The sequence below is a fragment of the Pezoporus occidentalis genome, unplaced genomic scaffold (assembly GCF_034315485.1).
Source record: "Pezoporus occidentalis ecotype Australia unplaced genomic scaffold, CSIRO_AGI_Poc_V1 ctg307, whole genome shotgun sequence".
In the NCBI taxonomy this organism is placed as follows: Eukaryota; Metazoa; Chordata; class Aves; order Psittaciformes; family Psittacidae; genus Pezoporus; species Pezoporus occidentalis.
Window position 1 is genome coordinate 245669 of NW_026915019.1, and position 20510 is coordinate 266178.

At 40.8% G+C, this 20510-nt stretch overlaps 1 long non-coding RNA gene across 1 annotated transcript; it reads left to right on the plus strand.

Moving 5' to 3' along the window:
- Positions 1–14353: 14353 nt before the first annotated feature.
- Positions 14354–19965, plus strand: LOC134168287 (uncharacterized). Its single transcript, XR_009966483.1, has 3 exons — positions 14354–14473; positions 17408–17581; positions 19628–19965. It is a non-coding gene; the product is annotated as an uncharacterized LOC134168287 (long non-coding RNA).
- The last annotated feature ends 545 nt before the right edge of the window (positions 19966–20510 follow it).

Consider the following 20510-nt stretch of genomic DNA (forward strand, 5'->3'; position numbering starts at 1 on the left):
GAGTTACAAAATGAAAAATCAATGAGATCTGAAGAGGCTACTGCTGTGTTGTATTCCTGGGATGCAGCCAGCAGGACATGGTTCAAATACTGAGGGACAAGGCAAGTATGAACCTGGAGTTTATCTACCTGGTCTGGAAAGGACAAATACTTGATGGGGTGCAATGATTATGTATAAAGTGATCAAGGCTTATTTCATCCTTCTTTCATCCTTTCATAGGTGATGAGAACGAAGACATACCTGATTGAGAGAGCAGAAGGGCAGTGGGCTTTGAACAGATGCTGACTAAACATCCGTGGGATGTTTAGGAGCTGACTTAAGCATCGTATCATAAAAGGAAGTGCTGAGGTTATGTTTTTTAATGGGCTACATATTTAGGTGATTAATAACCATGCCTGTAACTTTCTGATGTGGAGAACAGTTCAATCTCAGCTGCAGCGAATGCATGAGAGACTTGTGTGGTACATGGGTTGAAGGGTGGCTGCTGCCTATGTCTGGAGTATTTAGTGTTCAATTTTACCAGCAGCCAATATTAGTAGAGAACTAGGAAAATAAGTTATGTGATTCAGCTTGGCAAGTGCTGAGTTTATGTTAATCAAGTATACAAATTGGTTAATGTAAGCGATTTTGTGTTATTAGCGGGATGGGAGTTACAGGTGGGATCTGTGACCTCTGCATACAACTGCTGTAGGAGAGGCATAGAGATACCTTAGGACAGAAAGCCCTTTGCATGTGGCAGAACATTTATGTACGTGTGGGACCTAAGAACACACTAAACTTCGTCGTTTTCCATCCTCAGGCTTCGACCTGTTCTTGCAAAGAGAAACCACTATTGGCATCTTCCTGGGCTCTGCACAGGAGTTGGCTTGCAGCCCTACATTTTCTGGTTTGTGTGCTTTTTTGTGGGAAGAAAAATTCTGTGGGGCTGTCACTGCTTCCCTTTGTTCTGACTTGATGGGGGATTGGGACATCTCTTTTAAATGGGTAACTTAAGAGAAGAAATCATTGGTGGCCACAAAAAGGAGAGAAAATCAATGACTTTGTAAAGGAAAGAGGCAGGAGCAGCAAAGCTGTCCCTTGTTGCTCTTGTGTTGATTGTGCTGTCTTTGTCCTGTGAGTGGCTGGGGCAGTGTCCCTTTGGTTTATGGTAATGTGAATACTACTTTACCAATGCTTGTGCAGTAAAATTGACCTTGGTTGATTTGAAAAAATAAAAGAACAAAACCAAACCCCAGAACAGATTGAAGTTTGCTGAACTGAAGCCATCAGAGTCAATATTAGTGTATGTCATAAAATAGGAGTGTCTTGGAGGGGAAAAAGGGAATGGGAATTGCTCAAAGCATTGTTCTGTTAAATCTTAACAAGCAGTATCTGATCTAGTTTTGCAGAGCTAAGGCAAGGATTTCTGAAACAATCATGCCAATGAGTGTGCGGGGACCCCAAAACAGTGTCAGTGAGAGCGGCTGGAATCTATTCTTGGATGGTGTAAAATCAAAATTGACAGAAATGTCTTTCTGTTCTCTGAGTAGTTTAGTACATTAATATATAGCCCCAAGTGTATGTGACTGCAGCTGAACTTGTGGAAGAGTTACCCTAAGTTAGGTAGGACAGTGAATCGTCAGACCTCATGAACACCATAATCCTTTACAGAAATAACTACCGCACTGCCAAGCTCCTTCTGCTGCTCTATCAGAGCCTCCAATTGTCCTGTGATTTCACACACTCTTGCATGTACAACCCTGTTATTCCTGAAAGATCAGAGCTGCTTCGTTAGTGGAAATTGTGACAGTGTTGTGAAGGTTTTCGAGTGACATCCAATTTGAATGGCATGAATTTTTCATTAGATGTTCCATTCACTCAGGATTAAATTGCAGCTAAACACAATATAGTATATCTCTAAGAGCAAGAAAGCCTTTTCCAGTTCAGTGAGAATGAAGGAAGCCCACTATTGCATTTATAGTCCAGTCTTGCAGTAGTCTAATACTGCCATAAACAGACCCTCAGAAAAGTATCCCTGTATTTCACTTTTCAGCTATGATGGCACAGGAGCACCTAAATTCGCTCTGCCTTCTCTAATTTCTTTTGGCGTGGAGTTACTGGGATGATGTCTGTTTTAGTAGAATGTGAATGAAGTTAAACGTTGGAGACTTCAGAAAATCCTTCCCAAGATTCATAGATTGTGTTGGAGGGGCTGCTCAGAGGCTTTGAATATATTCACTTTTAACATTCTCAGTAGGAGTATTTTGGGAAATGTCTGTTGTCTCTGACTAAATTTTTATTTTTCTGTGAACTTTTTTCTTTTCATCTTTGTATTTAGATTCTTATGTTCTGAATAAATATCTCTGCCTTTTTCATATTTCACTCTGTTCCCTTGCAATTTTCTGTTCTTATACTTCCTTCCTAGGGAAGTAGGAAAATTCAGGTGTTAATACTGAAATGATTTTTAGCTCTGCAGTTGCAGCTTTTAAGCTTGCAGCTTTCCCTTGCTTTTCTCAAACTGATGAAATGTGTGTGAGAGCAGTTGCATCGATTTTCTGTGTTGATCACAGGGCAAGCAATCATTTAACATATGAACAGTGGAATTGGGTCTTAACTTTTTTCGATAATGTAGTCATAACCAAACTGGACAAGGTGCTGAGTGACTGAATCTAGTTGGCCCTGCTGTTGGTTGGGCTAGAGATCTCCAGGGGTTCCTTCCAGCCTCAGTTATGCTGTGATTTTGTGGTGATCTACTTTTGTACCCAGCAGACAGTGAGAAGGTGGAATAAATGGAGCTTTCCAACCTATTACAGTACTTCCCTCTTCTGAAACGATTATTAAAACCCAGACTTCTCTGCCATGGACCTTCACAGAAGTCAGTATCTGATGCAAACTTTTTCTTCCAAATACATCCCTCCTTAGCCAAGTCTTTCAAGATTTATTGTCAGTCAAATGTTTGGACAAATTCCTCCCTGAATGCTTTTGGTGAACACACATTCTTAATATATCTAGAGTAAAATCCAGTTGTATCACTTCAGCATAGCTCCCCATCATTCCAGTAGAAACATCCAGCAGAAACAGATGACACTGACAGGATGTAAAAGAAATCTTCGCTAGGACAAAACCTTTTGTTGTTCTCTTTTTCATTGTATTAGTACAGGTTTTTCAGCTTGTTGTTTTAAAAAATGCTCATTTTTTTCCTGAAGATTAATAAGATTTCTGTACAGCATATTTAAAATATTTTAAGATGGAAGGCATACAGATTCAACCTTACTAAAACAACTTAGCCAAAAATGGAAAGTCTTCAGAGGTTTATTATAGTGAACTGTAGTAAGTAGAAGCATGAATTCTGTCTAATAGCTCAAACTACTTCAGTTGATCTGGAATTTTTCCCAAAACCTGCAGAATTTTAAGGACCAGCATCTGTCCAGATAAAACACAGAGTCTTGGCTAAACAATCAACGCTGCTAATGAGTGCTGTGGTTTCAGGTTAAAGTAGTTTGGTTTCAAGTTCCTTAAAGTGCGTGGTACCTCTGTCAACATCAGAAGCACCACTGTAAGGCTGGTCCAGCACTGCTTCTGAAGACCCCTTGCTCATATGATGATTGAGTTACTGTCCTGGGTTTGGCTGTAACAGTTATTTTTCTCCTTCTTAGTAGCTGGTTCAGTGCTGTATTTTTTACTTCAGCCTAAGAGCAATGCTAATAACACACAGACATTTTTAGCTGTTGCTAAGTAATGCTTACCCTGATCAAGGACTTTCCAGTCTCTCATGCTCTGCCAGTGAGGAGGGGCACAAGAAGCCAGGAGGAAGCAGAGACAGGACATCTGACCAAAACTAGCCAAAGGGGTATTCCATACCACAGTAAGTCATGCCCAGTATATAAACTGGGGGCAGTTACCCGGGGGGCAGAGATCACTGCTCAGGTCAGGCTGGGTATCAGCGGGTGGCAAGCAATTGCATTGTGCATCACTTGTGTTTATTGTTTGGGTTTTTTTTCCTTTCCCCTTTTAGTTTTATACTCTCCCCCCTTGTTATTTCCCTTATCATTATTATTATTGGTGGCAGCAGTAGTGGTTTGTGTTATACCTTAGTTACTGGACTGTTCTTATCTCAACCCATGGGAGTTACATTCTTTCAATTCTCCTCCCCATCCCTCTGGGAGTGGAGCAGGGGAAGCAGGGGAAGAGTGAGCAAGTGGCTGTGTGGTTTTGAGTTACCAGCTGGGCTTAAACCACGACAGTTCGCTATGTCTGAAGTGGTGATATGAATTCTCATTCTTATTGCTTGCAAAAAAGACATGTTTAGCTTTCCAACGATGAAACAGGATTCACAGGTCCTGTTCTATAAAGAAAAGTGGTTTTAATATGTTCTTTGAGCGACTTCCTTTCAAGGACAAGTAGACTGGGGAATTCTCCAGGAGAATGTAACATTGCTTTTAGAAATAACGTAATTAGGTATTCAGAGGAATAAAAAAAGCTGAATTTAAATTAATTAAATGCTTACTTACCTTGTCATGATTATATGCCCCATCCCTGGCAGTGTTCAAGGCCAGGTTGGACAGGGCTTGGAGCAGCCTGATCTAGTGGAAGGTGTCCCTGTCTGTGGCAGGGACTTGGAACTGGATGAGTTTTAAGGCCCCTTCCAACACAAACAATTTTAGGATTCCATGGTTCTGTAATACTCTTCCCAGTAATCCAAATCAATTTGCTCCAGGATACGCCATTCCATGACAATAAGGCAATTAGATTAGCAATGATCAGCAAATGCGGCTGTTCAATCTAGTTCATTCGAGAGGACAGAGTAAAAAAAAGAATTTCATTAGGGATAGTTCAGCCTGGCTTTTCTGACTGACCCTGGAGGTATAGCCTTTGCTGTGTTACTAACATCTTCAGCTTTAAGATGCAATTATAAAATACATGAAACATTTCATATTCCTTCGGTAAATTGGCCTCCATAGAAACCATCTCTCAGAAATCTTTGGTCTCATTACTCCTTCTGAGAAAAAAATCCCACTTCTCTACTTGTAATAATTTCTTACAGGTGAGCAGTGGGAATTAAAAGTTATATCCTAGCCTCTGCTGTGAACCATTCAGGATGATTAAAAGCCTAGAAATGAAAGTCCAAAGCAATCTGTGTTGTAATTTTGAATGTCATATCCCCACTGTCCCTAGCACAAAGTTTTAGGTAAATGTTTCCAAAGAAAATATTCACTTTGTGTGAATTATCTAGATATTGTCTGCTTTAATTATAAAAGCATCAAATGGCATTTCCTCCCCTATAAAATTGCCTAGCCTAGCCTAGCCAGATGTGGCAATGTCATCTAGTAGCTGTAAATCAAACCAGTCCCTTCCTTCACAGCACTAACGCTGTGATTCTCAAATGCTCTTTGCTGTAGCCCACCCCTCCCCAGAATTTGTTACAAGATGGTATGCAAACTTCACCTCCAGTTCTTTCTCAGTATTTCTGACACCAATAAGCAATTATAATGGTGATGTGTTATGTAATGATTATGGTGTTGCTCAATTGGAATTGGAACAGTGCCCTGGAACCAATTCCCAATGTACTGTAACCATGCCCCTGGCCATATGCATTAGTCCTCTGGCACCTCCTTCCTTACAGTATTAGCTAGGATTTTTCTGCTCTGTTTTATGACATTTTACAGAGTGCATACATTGACGACATCCATCTGTTGATTTATTGTGATTCTGAGATCAGTAAAGAGCTGCGTATAAAAGCTGGAAATGTAACTAATCCTTTTAAAACCAGGCACCCACTTGCAAAGCCAAGTGATTTTCCATGTAGAACTGTTCCATAGAGCACTTGTTCAATTAAAAATTAAACATGGAAGCTCTGTGTCTTATTTTCTGAAGAAAGAAGTTACAACTTTACTACTTGACAAGTCAGGTTTGCTCATTCTGTGCAGAACATTAAGCAGCAAGTTTCCTGCTGCTGCTTTGTACTTTCCTTTGTGGTGGAAGTAGGAGACCTCTTCTTCCGGTATGGATTGATGAATTCATTTTACAGTGGAAGGTTTAACTGGTATCAGTGCATCCCACTGTGGTTTATTTCTTTGTGGCATTCTGCATGTTTTGTTCTTCTACTCTGCAAATGTTACTGGTTTGTGTTTCACTTTGACTTGATGTAAGAATGGTTTCACTATATACTACTCAGGTGGTTTGGACACCGCCTTGGGAAAAGGGGTACAGCTACAGGTCATCTTGTTGCTTTTTCTAACCCCATCTTCTGTCCTTTCCAGGGTAATTGAGTCAGTTGCATGTGTGCTTTTGCAGACTGAGCACCCACCTCTTCCATTGCCTTTTGCTTATTCTGGATTCTGCCCCTCTCCAAGATGACTTGGATCCAGGAACAAACCAGCCAGAGCATGGAATGTGAAACTCAAAACTGAATAAAAAGGTGGGTGCAATCTCTTCATACCAATGGAATAACTGTCCCAAGTTTAATGGGGTTAAAGTGATGTAAAATTGTGTCAGTGAGATAAGAATGCAGTTTTAAAAATTTCGAGTTGAGCTTATTTTAAGTGGCTTTTATAAAATCTTTAAGCAAGTCTCTTTTTACTAGGGCAGTTGCTTGACAAAATTTCGACACTTTAAAGCTAGCTAGAAAAGCCAAGCCAAGGTTTGTTGCATTTTCTGTAACTACTGTCCTATACAGAAACTATATATTTGTTAAACCGTAACAAATTGATGGAGGGATTTCTTCAATTATATCTCATACTGGAAATGCCATCCTAAAAAATGGTTGTTTCTTGAAGGGATTGAATCAAGTGATGTACAGAAATATGGGAAGGAACAAGCATGCCCTGTCATAATGTCTTTAGATTACTGTGTTTGAATGCACCATAATGGGAAGTAAGTTAAATAGCATCATCTTTCCATGAAAAAAGCTGCTTGAAGCTGATAATTACAGTGCCTTTGAGAAAGCAAAGTCCATTCCTTATAGAGTAAATACTTTACAAACTAGGAATTTCTCTTTATCTTATGCAAAACTGTTTTAAATTAAATCTCTTTCCAATTTGTATTGTTACAATAATTATATTTAGCTAGGGTCAGGGTTTGGATAATGCATTCCCAGCCCTTGGGTTTATTAGTTGGCTCCAGGACCAAACCACATTGTCAAGAAGACCAAGGATGATTCATATTTACTCTGTGTTGGGAATATTTTCAGCTGTGCTACTCCTTCCTGCTGCAGTCTAATCAATGTGGCCGTTTGATAAATGATTCTCCATTATGTGATTTGCCTTATTTGCTGAAGCTTTGCTTTCCAAACAGAAGCATCCACTTAAAATGCAGAGCCTTCATTTAAGACTACATTCTTTGGAACGAGCCACTTCCCAGTTTCAAGTAGTAACCCGCAGTAACAGAAAGATGGTATACACAGCAGGGATCAGATCTGAAAGTAACATCTGGATTTGTTAGTATGAGCAATCAAAGTGTTCATTTTTAGAGCAGAATTTTCTCTGTGTTTGGTGTTTTAGTCACCCTGTGTATGTGATTCATCCCACTAATTGTAGTGGGATGTCCAGGCAGAGCAGGGGAGTATGGTAACAGAGCCGAAACCTGTCGAGAGATAACACCCTTTGCAAGTGTAGTTATCTCTGTATCATAGACTGTTTTGCGTTGGAAGGGACCTTAAAGCTCATCCAGTGCCAGTACCCTGCCACGGGAAGGGACACCTTCCACTACAGCAGGTTGCTCCAAGGCCTGTCCAACCTGGGCTTGAACACTGCCAGGGATGGGGCAGCCCCAACTCCCTGTCATGCAACACCCCAAAGAAGCTGAGTGCAGCTGCCTTTTTTAAGTCAGGTAATTTCAGTCAGGAAGAGCAGCTGTTTTCCTCTCCAGAGCTTTACAGTGATGGTCCCCCACAGCGTTGTTCCTCTTGCCATTGCTTGTGATTTGGAGGTCCATTTTCAGGAGGAACAAGAATGTGTCCATGGTGCCTTCACTGTGAATTTGTGTGGGCATCACACCACTTTGGCACTTGGTGTGATTCATTAGGGGTCACTTTCCTTCAGATGGTGTGATGCTGCGTGGATGTGAAATGTCAGCCATAAAAGTGCTGCTTCTACTGTTGATGTCTTCAGTTCTCCCCGAGACCTGCACTGTCAGTTGTTTGTCAGTAGTTGCAGAAAATGAGCTGCCTGTGAGTTTCTGGAAATGTAACTTGACCTGGGTGTAATTTGCTTTTATTAAGTGGCCTTTCTACGTGAGCTTTCAATAACTGTTCTCAAAAAAATGGAAAGAACATCAAGTGTTAATTATCCCTCCTGATAAGACACCGTTCTGGAGGAAGAGGAGCTGGAAAAACAGACATGGGGTGTGATTTGGGCTCCTATGCAAACTACCTGACCCTGGGTGAGATTCTTTAATTCTGTGTATGTCTAATTCCATTTTCCTTCTTTTCATGTGTTTTACCAGTCAGTTTTGTGGGATTGCCTCTTGTCATATGTTTAAATTGGTACCTTGCACATGAGAGGCATAGTCTTGGCCAGCAGCTGTAGCCACAGTGCTCATGAGGCTGAATAATCATGTATCACTTCACTTAGATGTGGTTAAATGTCAGTTTGTGGATCTTTGATATGCTAAAGTAGATTTCTGATGAACATGAGTTAATTGCCTCCTTTTTGTCTTGGAGCTTTTATGTGTTGGAAAGTCATAGAATCATAGAATCATGCAGAGAATCTTATTCCTTTACCAAAACATGGTAAGAGGTAGGCCTTGTTTGAGAATCTTCATTTAGATCCGGTTCATTGTAGCATTCCCCAGGGCCCATCAAGGTTCTAGCTCAATCTTTTTTTACAAAGCTAACCTTCATTCCCTGCTGTCTAATAAAGTAAGAGCAAAAGTTCAAATATTAGACTTTCCTGTGGAGCTGGTTTCACGGTAGCTTGACAGCCAACATCAACAGTGAGGTAGTAAAGAATTGGTGTTTCTGTCTAGGCTGTGGTGGCCTGCTGAGATAGCACATGCCTGGAACTGGATAAAAACCCCAATGGGAAAACCAAACCTGCACATAGACCACTAGATGAATGACCAAAGGGCATTTTAGTTCTCCTCTTCAGGATCTGGAAGCAACTATCATTTCTATGTCAAGATGGGGAAAGATTGGGAGAGTACATTGTGGCTCCAAAAAAAAAGAGAAGTATTTTAATTTGTTTAAATAGCTCAGAAACAGAAACAAAAAACTCAGTCTTGGATCTTAAGTTCATTTCCTGGTCAGATTCAGGCTGTTGCCCTGAAATTGATGGTTGTCTGAAAGAACTGAGACCAGGTATTCACACAAGCAATGCATGTGAGGGAGCATCTTTGGTTTTGTTAAGGTTATTGATAGGTTGTGCATGTGTGTGCAGTAAAAAAAATCAAATTGTTTTCTCTCTTAAAAGGCCTTGATTTCTCCCATGGAAAAGTGAGCTTATTGGATAGATCGGAGCTGGCAAAACTGAGTGTGGCTTGGCTTTGCTATCTGGAGAAGTAACTCCAATCAGGATTTCAGAATCAAGGGGGAAAACCAGGAAGAAATCTTCATAGCAGCATTCTATTAGGAGGCTTCCATTGGTGGTGGTGGTTGGGTTTTTCCTCAGTAAGATACACTACATCTTCAGTCTGTCTGCTAAAAGTACTATGTATTCTTCCAGGGAGGAAAGCATCAGAAAAACCTTCAGAAAAGTAATGAGAAAGTAAATCTTCCAACTTCTTTAAGCCTTTGACTTCAGTTCTCAAATTCCTTATGGCTCTTAGTTTTTTCCATAAGCAAGACCTGGCCTCATTGCACTGCTGTGGTAATGCAAGAAGGCCCAACCCACACACATAGTGCATGAAAGCAGTTGTTCTTGTCTGGTACCAGCAGAACCTGATGTTCAGGTTTTGTGAAAATGATAGTTTATTGGGTGCTAAATGCAGAAGAAATGTGAGGGAAGGCAAAATCATGGGTATCATCGTGTGGAATCGTTTGTGGAGTGCGAGAGGTAGACATGTAGAGTCGCTCCTCTTCATCAGTCTTCTCCCCCAGCAGTGAAGAGCTAAATGAAGTGGACAGTGATTTCTCTTATCTATTATTCAGCTACACAGCCAAAACACAACTGTTCAGGAGAAAAGCAACACGTGCCTCACCAGGTAGCAGACACTCCAGCTCATTTTTCAGCTAATTCCTGTGCTCTTCCCCTAAGCACTTGAAAGCAAAAAATCCCAAATGATAGATTTCTTTAGAGGTGACCAGTAATTCAGCTATTTTCTTGATGATTTTGGAGGAAAACAGACTTCTCATTCTAATTCTTGCAAAGGAGATAAATCAATTTGATTTAGTAAACCAAGATTGTGGTTTTCTGTATTCCCATTATAAACTACACTGTACAGTCAGGGCATACAGTGAGGGATACTACTAAATACTAAACTATCTTTAAAATTAGCACTGTGCTCCTGAGTCCAGGTAGAGGCCTCCTAAAACCTGTGTCTGCATCTACATTAGGTAATCACACCATTTTTCATTCAGCAATTTCCTTAAAGAAGGTTGTCCTGTTGCTCAGAGAAGAGATTAAAGTAAATCTGTAAGTAAAATTTATATATATATATATATATATATGTAAAAAGTAGGGCTGCAGGAAGATTTCAGCATAGTGTTCCCCTTGAAGCCTACTTCTGATCCATGAGACGCAGACATAGGCTGGAAGATGAACACAGGAATCACAACCACAGGAAACCTGGGCTCATCAGTTGTGCTGTACATGAGTTTATCAAGAAATGTGCAGCTCTGTGAGCACCACAGGCCTAGTGTTCTAACAGATCTGTGTCCCACTGATGTCTGATTTTGGAGGCTAAGAAAATATTGCTTGAACTCAACCTTTTTCCATGTATATGACAGTTTTAGGCCTTCTTTCCCTGTGAGGCTGATATTGCAGGTTTTCATTTAGGACACTTTTTTTCTGCATGATATTCATCTGCTTTAATAACGCCAATTTAAAAAGAAGAAAAGAATATCCAGAAAACAATTCTATGTGTTTGTGTTGTGTCCAGGTTTAATGCCCAAGCAGGAGCCCACATGAGTGTGAAATGCAGTGGAAAAGAGGACTCGGAAAAGGAACGAAGGATTCATGTTGGCAGTGGTGTATGGAAAGAGATTAATAGGAACACAATAACAGCCACCCTTAATGGGAGACAGAAACCTCTCTGATCCAAAATAACGAGCAGAAGTGAGTTTCTTCCTTAGAAGCTGCTGAAGGCAAAAATCATTAACTTGGACAACTGCTGGCACTCTGGGGCTTCAGTACATTTGTTTTGAAGTTTTCCAGTCACTGGGAGATACTGGAAAAATATTTTCCTAGATATTAATATTGTCCTTGTAAAATATATTCCTAGACCAAGCAAGCATTCATTTAAGAGGACTTTAGCAGGTCTGTAAGTCTGTGTTTTTATTAAAAATCCAAACAAATTCCTTTTTTCTATATGGGCAAAATGTGAATCTGCAGGAGCAGGAGAGGCCTAGGCTCTGCTGTAATAGTTTCTGAAGAACATGCCTTGGGTTGTGTTCTGACTACAGGAAAGCTACTTACTTTAAAAAGATATTTTTTTTGCTCACCTTGCCAGTAAGACCAAGAATGATGAGTGTCCTTTAATAAGGTGTTGCACCATCAGCAGATGATCTTCCGAAACTGAAAAGTGGGCTCTGCCTTTAACTCTCTAAGAAGTTATCTTTCCTGCCATACTTCTTTTCATTTGGTGCTTTTCCTTTTGTCTCTCCTTGTTGCAGCAGCATCGTTCATTTTAGGGTGCTGCAGACCTGTTACCCTTTGGTGTACTACCTCTTGGTCCAGTCAGATACTCACCTGGTAGCAAGTTGTCTCCTAAGGAACTACACTGGTGTAGATTCACTGAGGATCTCTCCTTCTCCTGTATCGCTGTAGAAAAAAACAGGAATGTTTTAGAATAGGTAGAGTGGAATTAACCTCAATCACTACATGGATATTTGGAAGAGGAATCTGCAGTAGTACAGTACGTAACTGATGACTAGCTGACTCATGTAGGGTGGGCAGTTGCAGTTCTCAGCCAGCTGGATGCAAACAGAGGTGCAGATGGATCACATCAGTGAGAGTTTAGAGAGAAAAAAAATGAGGATGCCGGGCTGGGGCTAGAGAAGGGCTGTGAATGATATTATAGCACAAATAAAAACGAGAATAAAACATCATGATGCTGTCAGCACTTAACAGCAATCAAGAGTCAAGTCCAAATCCAGAGAAGTTGCCAGCCTCACAATACCTACTGGGGTCCTTGCTCTGGGCCCACCAAGCACACTCAGCTTTGCTTCCAACAACTAGGTAGCTGTCACTTACCCTTCAAACGTTTTAGAGGCTCTTTGGGGCAAAAATATAAATACTGTGTTGGAAAGATGCAATTGTCAGTCCAGAATATTTTAGGATATTTTCAGTGCTGGTTTCTTGGGTTTTTCCTGTGGCTAGATGAAGGGATAGTGTTTCTGCACACTGTCACAGGGTTGTTTTTTTTTAATGTTCACCACATACATTGAAGCCAAACCATAGCCTCGTTTCTTTTGGGTTTGGACTGGCAGCAGAGTAATTGCTGCAGCTGAATAGATCAACTATGTGAAATGCAGGTGGAGTCTGAGCATGTCAGAGCAAGCAGTGCTGTCCAGTCCTTAACACAAGGAAGGAACCACAGGCTCTCTTCCAAACTGCTCAGACGTACTTGCCTACTGGAAGAGCTGAGCAGAGAGAGGAAAATTGGTGCTCTTAACGAATGGGGAGTTGGGGTGCATCTTCAGGAAGATTTAAGGTACAATTAAATTTCACATGGAGCTTCCCATGCTGGTGTTTCATACAGTAACGTGTAAAATATAGAAAGGTGACTTGTAGGCAATACAGAGCAACCACTAAATCAGTTCACATGTGTAACATCAGACAGTAAATGAAGGCCTTTCAGGGCTGTGATTCCTGACCTTTAGCAGCTCTTGCTGCAGTGATCTGAAGGAGTTCCTATTTATTACTTTCCACTTTGCCAGAAGTGAGCTGTCCCACTCTGATAAAGGGCAAAGGCAACTGAGAAAGCTGATTTTAAATCATCATCACATACCTTGGCATAGCTATGAGTTAGAGCTTTTGAGTGTAGAGACCGGGTGGTATAGAAAAGCTGAAACATTAAGGCATCAGCTCCTTTTGGAGATAAGCAGCTCTAAACAGTCTTTGGGCAATCTTATGAAGACCCAGCACCTAAGGTAACCAGGAAAATGTTTACATCTTGTATTTCCAGCATTCAACTCAGCAAATAGCGCCTTTTGCATGGGCGTATGTCAAATTGCACATGTACCATCTTTTTACACTAGCACAAGGTGTGTTTATGGATCAGCCAGCCATTCACAGATTCACATCCCCATATACAGGGATTGTCTGAGGAAGCTGTGTATGCAGTTGCAAGCTTGTCTGCCTGTAAGAAGTTTTTTAAACCTTTACTTCTTCATATCTTTACAGAATCTAGTTTATGTAAAATGAAATGCTATCCTGAACCACTTGTTGGTAGTAGTTAGAACTATACAAAATACAATTAAACCACACACTGTATGTACTTCATTCATATTTCATTATAGTCTCAGCTTAGGAAAGCTTTTCTATAAACCTGGTCTAATGCTTGAAAACTTTTTCAATGACCTGAGGTGATGAGTGGTTTTGCTGTTTAAATCATATGAAATACATAGTTGTAAAGAAAAATTGATAAAATCCTGCACTTCTTATTGTAAGGATTTAATGTACAGGAAAAGATAAAATAAGATGTGATTGCAAGCCACAAAGAGTTTGAGAAACAAGATACAAAGTACTCAGAATGACCAGAAAGTCCTGAAATTTCCAGTTGTATTTTAGTATTCTATGTATTTGCATTTTAGGCTTTCCAACTACACGGTATAAATACCCAGGTTGTAAAATATGAAGCTAAAGTTCAGAAAGTATTTTGATTTTTTTTAAGGAAAACTGAAAGTTTATGTCTGTATTTCTTCTGGGTCCATTTGAAACACCATGTCCTGTGTCACTTGCCCATACTGGGGATGACTGAAAGGCACTTGACTTGCTCTTTGGTACACATGAAGTTTTAGAGCAACTTATCCTGTCATTTATCCAGGGCAGATCCCTGCTCTGAGGCAGAAAAGATGTATCAGATAGGAGGGCTCTATCCCACAGAGGTGGTGACTTCCCTTGCTCTGCCTGGCTGAGCAAGTATCTAACCTTGCCTTCTGACAGGTGAAATGAAATATTTATCTGTTCCGTGCTTCCTCCTTCCCATACCTGGCTGGCTGTGCCCCCTTAGCTCCTTGCGCCTTTCTTATATTACCTCTTGTCTTTTTTTGCAGTGTCCCTGCTTAGCTAATCTTGAACCCAATCTCATTCAGCAGAATTTGCTCTGGTGCTGTTACATAGGAAGAACCAGACTGAAGAGCTGTGATTTGACTGATGTGTCAGTGGTTTGTGTAATGGTAAGTGAAGAGGATCAGCTGATGTCCTGGTGCTGGCAGAATTAAAGAGTGTTTCCACTTCTAGCTAAAACGTCTGGGAAAATATTGGAACAATATCTCCAATTTTTGTTATATTTTTTTTGCCAGTAACTGTGTAAAAGTCTGTAATTTATATCTAAGTCTTTGTCCCCTCCTCCATGTTCATAGGTTAGTTTTATTTCAATTGAATGAATGGAAACACAGCAAAGATAAAAACTATTCACCTAAGTGAAGGAAACTGTTGAGAGACCTTAAGCATTTGTTCACTGCAGCAGTATATACTCTGTTCTGAACATGGACTCATTGAGCTGTGAGCTGGCACTTTTACTTTGTCTGGTGTATTGAATTCCCTCTTTCTCCTGTGCTGAATTCCAAGTTCCAGTTGAGCTTAGAATGAAGCCCATGAAAAGACTGTGATATCAAGTGTCTCTTCCAACAAAGCAGCAAGGGAGCAAATAGCAAATAATTGAATAGGAAATGGATTATGTTTCATGCTGCATGGCACTCAAGAGGAATCATTAGATGAGAGCTTTCCTAAGGCACTTTATATTGAATAGTGGTTGGCTAAGCCCTTTTGTTCCTGTAAGATTTTACATACATGTTTTCTTCAAGTTGCAGTTCTTTGCTAATAAGAAGCCAAGTTTACAAGTTCTAATTATTTGGGGGTTTTAATAAAGGACATTGTACCATTGCTATGGATCTGACAAGGGAAGGCTGGGTGCGTGATGGTTGCTATGAGCAAATTGAATGGGTGCTAGCAGTTACTGATGGTTTAAATTTGTCTTAATGTCCATTAGATGATGAAATTTCCCTTAGATGATGAGCATTCACCTGAGGCTGAATGCTGCACTTGAGTTTTAGGCCTTCTCCTGTCACTTGTCCTGAAGTCAACACTGAACAGGAGGCCGAAGGTAGACACTGGGAAAGATAAGGTTTCAGGTTAATGTTGGAAACTGTAAAGTAAGGAATATGCTTTACTCACACTTGCTTCATCGTTACTTGAAGTCCATTGAAACCAGCAGAATGCTTGGGCCCCTACGAAGTTAGCGTTGTTCCTGTTCCTTTGCAACTGCTGAATTCACTCAGCTGAAGCTGATAAACCCACAATCGGAGTTCCTACAAAGGAAGCACAACTTGAGACTTGAGAAAGAGTCTTTGCCAGTCAAAGGGCAAGCTGCTGTCAGTGCCCACAAGCATCCATGTGACAGCAACCTGCAGGAAGTCAGGGTTGATGAGTTCCAGTGCTCAGGCAGTTGCCTTTCTTCCCATTCTTCTCTCCTGCTTTTCTCAGCAGAGTGGAGAAACTAGAACATTAGAAAGCAACAAACATCTGAAGCTAGAGCTACATTAAAAAGTGAGATCTCTCATTTCTAATTATTGTAGTAGCTCTATGAATTTAAACTGAACTTAAATGAATCTGCTAGGAAGAAAGGCAGATAAAGTGACAATGTTATGCTGGTTAGAAATTGCCAGATGTCCTGTGATTTCATTTGGGGAATATATAAGATTTGAGTCTCTGTTTATACATATTTTTCAATATATTTTCATGTATATAGATATGCATACCTGTATATTGCTACTAACTTGAGGTGGATTTTCAGATATCATCCTGCACCTTGTTGCAAATGGGTTAGGATGTAAATTAAATCAACCCAGAAGAGACCTAAAATAATACCTATTTAGTCTTCTAATCTTTTTTTTTTAAATGCAGATAAGAACATTGAGCTGTCCTGGGGATTCCTGGGTAAACATGCAAGAGAGAAAATACCAATATTGCAGCCCTTGTGCAATAGCATAGCTCTGGAGAATGATGACAAACTCTATCATACGCCAAAAAGAAACTTGCATCGTAGCCTCCTTTAAGTTCACTGGCATTCATATACTTAAGCTGAACACATCCATTCATATTACAGTCCCACGGAGGTCTCCCTTTTCTTCCTTCCTCTTTGGTGCATAGGGCTGGAACTTGGTGCTCCTTCTTTTGTTAAAAGGTGCCTAGAAGTAGAGCAGAAGTACTGGATTCTAAGCTAGGGAGCGTGCTTCACACATGAGCCCCTAGCTGCCACTCCCACCAGAGTAGGTGTTCTTGCTGGTGGGATGCTGCAGCAAACCACAAAGGTTTTAGAAATCACCACTCTTCTTCCCACAGCCCTTCCCTTCCTCAGCCTGGCAGCTGGGAAAGCTTTCACAATAGACACTGGCTTTGGTTTTTAAATCATCCTTTTAAATCATGGCTATTGGCCACTAGCAGAGGAAGGTACTGGGTTAGATGGATGCTTGGGCTGATGTGTTGCGCTGTTCTCAAGTTGCTGTTTTCTGTGTCTGGCTGCATGTTGAATCACATCACCATCACCGGGTCAGTGAATAGGGTTTTGTGTTTCTGTTTTGCGACATCTCTCAACAGATGTGAGGTTTGAAAAATTAAGTTTTTCAGGGAGCTCTGCTCTTCCTAGGAACCCAGAGCAGATCTCACCTTCCTCTGAGCTTGGTATATACTTAGAATTCCTGAGTGAAAAAATATTCCTTGGCTAGCGGTTTGAAAGCAGAAGGCCAGTGATGAAGGAAGAGGTTTATCTTCTAAAAAGCTGCTTTGCCATCTCACTTAAGCATTTCCTTGGCTTAAATGCCAGTAAAAACAGTGGAAGTCCTTTGCTTTAAATCTGTCCAGTCCTTCCCTATGACACACTTTAGCACCACTTGGTCTGTATTGGATTTACTCTCTATGCTAAATAAATACATCAGAAATAAATTGCTGTGGTAGTTTCCCCTGTTAAACAGTACAAAAATTATTGCTTCCTCTTGCAAACCCCTTCTTTTCCTTTTCCCAGAAACAGCAAGCAGCTACATTGAATGGGTTTTTACACAAGGTTATTTTACAGGTCAGGAGGTTAGCTTACTTTTGTCTTTTTACTTCAGCTGTTTCAGAAGAAATCCTGTGTGTGTTCCTCTGAATTGTAAAGGTTGGTAAGAAAGAGAAGCCTAAGTCATCCATTAATCCACAGGCAAAGTACTATTCAAGCAGCTGCAGTGAAAGCTCTCACATGCTGCCCTGGAAATAACCCCAGCCTTGACGTGGTAAGATGACCCTAGGTAAGGTCAGAAGCTCAGTTCTCATTTTCATTTAAGCTTCTGGTTTTTAAACAGTATTTGGAGTTGTCCCTTATGGTTATGCTGTTCTCTTAAAGCAGATGTATCCTCAGAGAGAAAGAGAGAGAGAGAAGTCCAGACTAGCAGAGTTTCATCTGCTAAACATTGCTGCTCTCTCATCTCACTTTACTGTTCTTTTGGCTTAAATATTTAATGTCCATAACCCCATGTGAGAGCAGCAAGTGCTATCAGGAATTTAGCTTAAGCTGCTTTTCAGAGACAAAGCACTGGTTTTAATTCCTTCTGGAAATGGAAGCATTTGGAATTGTCCCAGCAAATTCAAGGCAGAGTGGTAAAACTTGCCTGCTTGTATACTTCTTCATGAAGCGTGTGAATCAGAATGATCTGTGTACACAAAGGAAGAGATGGAAGCTCCTGGATGGGGTTTTCAGGAGGGCATAAAAAAGCCAGGCCTCTCCATCCTGATGGTCTGAATGCTAACTGAGTATGACATTTAAATGAGCCTTAGGTCAAACCTCTTTCAACTTTGAAAATCCAGTCTGTGGTAACCTTCCATGTGCCTTGGGGTCAGCATGCAGTGCGTTCTGCATGTTCTGTGCACCAGGGAGAGAGCAATGGGTTTCTGCATAAAACTGCCTATTTAGGCAAAATACAGCTGATAGTGATAGAGTTAGGTGGTGACTTCACCATCTGGTCTAAGTTAAGCAGGCATAAAAGCAATGATGATGCCACAGGTAGCAGTTTCTTTTCTTGTTACAAGCCCATCTATATAAGGGCTGCGGGTGGAAATCCCAAAACTCAACCAACAGTGTAGCTAGTACATCTGGCTTAAGGCCTGATACTACTACAAATAGACCATTAAGGTAGGCAGTAGATACGAACACTGACTCCATACCTAAATAATTATGATTGCAAAAGGATTCAAAAGTTTCAGAGAGAACTGTTGGATAATAAAGCTCTCTAACATCTTATTTCTCTGAACTTGAGCAGTCTTATCCAAGTATCTGTAGTAACAACAGTGCCAGCAGTGTTACAGCCTCCAAGCAAGGCTTTCCAAATAAAAAATTTACCTATTTCCAATTTAGTCACATCTGGTCCATACTAAAAGTAGAGGCTTAGTAATGTCTTCTGTCAATTGGAAGAGTTAAGAAAGAAGTGATTATGTAGGTGCGTATTTGCAACTCATGCATGATGCAGGCAGTGTTCTCCTATGTGAATCCAATTGAATGGGTCAGTATCCATTAGATTTACCAAAAGCGCTTTGTACTGTGGCTCTGGTATGTTTATCTGTGACATAAAACACCCCAGAGAAGGGTGAGCTTTTTCCTTCCTTAAATAAGCATTGCCCATCCTACCTGTGGAGGGGTTCACTAGAGGGGTTAAAACTTGACTTGGAGATTGAATTACTCTCATTTTCTTTACTGGTACTGACATAATTTAATGCAAGGCTGAAAAGCAGGGAATGGGATGCAGCTTGCAGCTTCCCATGATCCTGGTTAACGTGGCCTTGGAGCCATCAGCAGCTTAAAGGAGCGGTGGTGCCTCTGGGGTTCTAACTAGTCATCATTAAGATGCAGAATGGCCTGCTGGCAACCATCCTCAAGCTGTGGTTTCTGTTATTGTGACATGGAATGTCCTTTGTAACAGACTGAAGGAAACTGAAGTGACAAAAACTACTGACATGATTGATTTGAGGTATTTTGTGCAGTAACGAGATAACATCATAAATAGCCTGTTGGAGTGGCACCTTCAAACTGGAGGTGAACCAGACTTTCTCACTGGCTTGCCTAAGGAACATTATTGATGTTTACATTCTATTTTTCACTTACTTCTGTGGTGCAGCTTTTGTCTTTCCTGGTTTAGGGACTCAAGCCAGGGTAGCTGATTTTCATTCTGTTGGACAGGTAAGGGAAGGAAGGCTTCAGTATGCAACTTCCCCCCAGCTTATGGAAATTCTTCTTTTTTGCATGCATCAATGGCAGAAAAGGAGTCAGAATACTAAAAAAAAATGTTCACTTCTCTCTGCAGTCACCCACCTCCCCAGGAATTTCTCTAAGAATGTGACTAAACCAAAGCACTTTTTAAGAAGTTACAAAGGAGAAGTGTCAAGCTGGGGAAGCCAGCTGGAGGTCTACATGCAACAGGGTAAGATGCTGATCAGCTTCAGACTGTATTCTATTTAACCCTGCAACTTTATGGGTTACTATGTATCAAGCCGCTTCATGGGGGCACAGCGTTTATGGGAAGGCTTTACAGTCTCTTTGTACCTCTGTATTTGATCAGACCTCCTGATACCTTCCTCTTCTCTGTTCCTTCTCCCCTCACCCCAAGTTTAGCTTATACCTGCTTATATGCCAATAATTAATTCCCTGTTCTTTCCTGTAATTGTTTTAAGTGCTGTCTTTCCAAATGTGACTGATGACCTCTGCGGAAGAACTGGTATTCCGGTGTATTCACAGATGTCTTGTTGGGCAGTACTTGGCTACAGAAGTGCTAAAAGTCTGTGCCTAAGCAGTTACCTTCGGGCATTAGCAGCGCTGCAACATTTGTCATACTTCCCTTACTTATGCCATTCATTGGTTCTGAAGCCCTGGGAATTACTGAAATCCAGTTCCTCAGGCCCAGCTGGCTGCCCTAACATGAAGGTTTATTTTGACAATGCCAAAAATTCAAACATGCTGTCACACTTGAGCTTGCAATAAATGCTATGAGAAGAACTGCCCTTCTGTGGTCCTTCAAGTCACAGCAGCTCTTCCACTTTGCATTACTGGGAGACTACCCCTTCAAAGAGCATGTTCTGCCATCCTTGAGTCTTGGGATTGAGTGATTTGCAGGGAAAGATACTGTTCTGCCTACTCAATGGCATCTAAAAGGGGGAATTGAAAATAAAAAATTCCCTGACAAATATAAT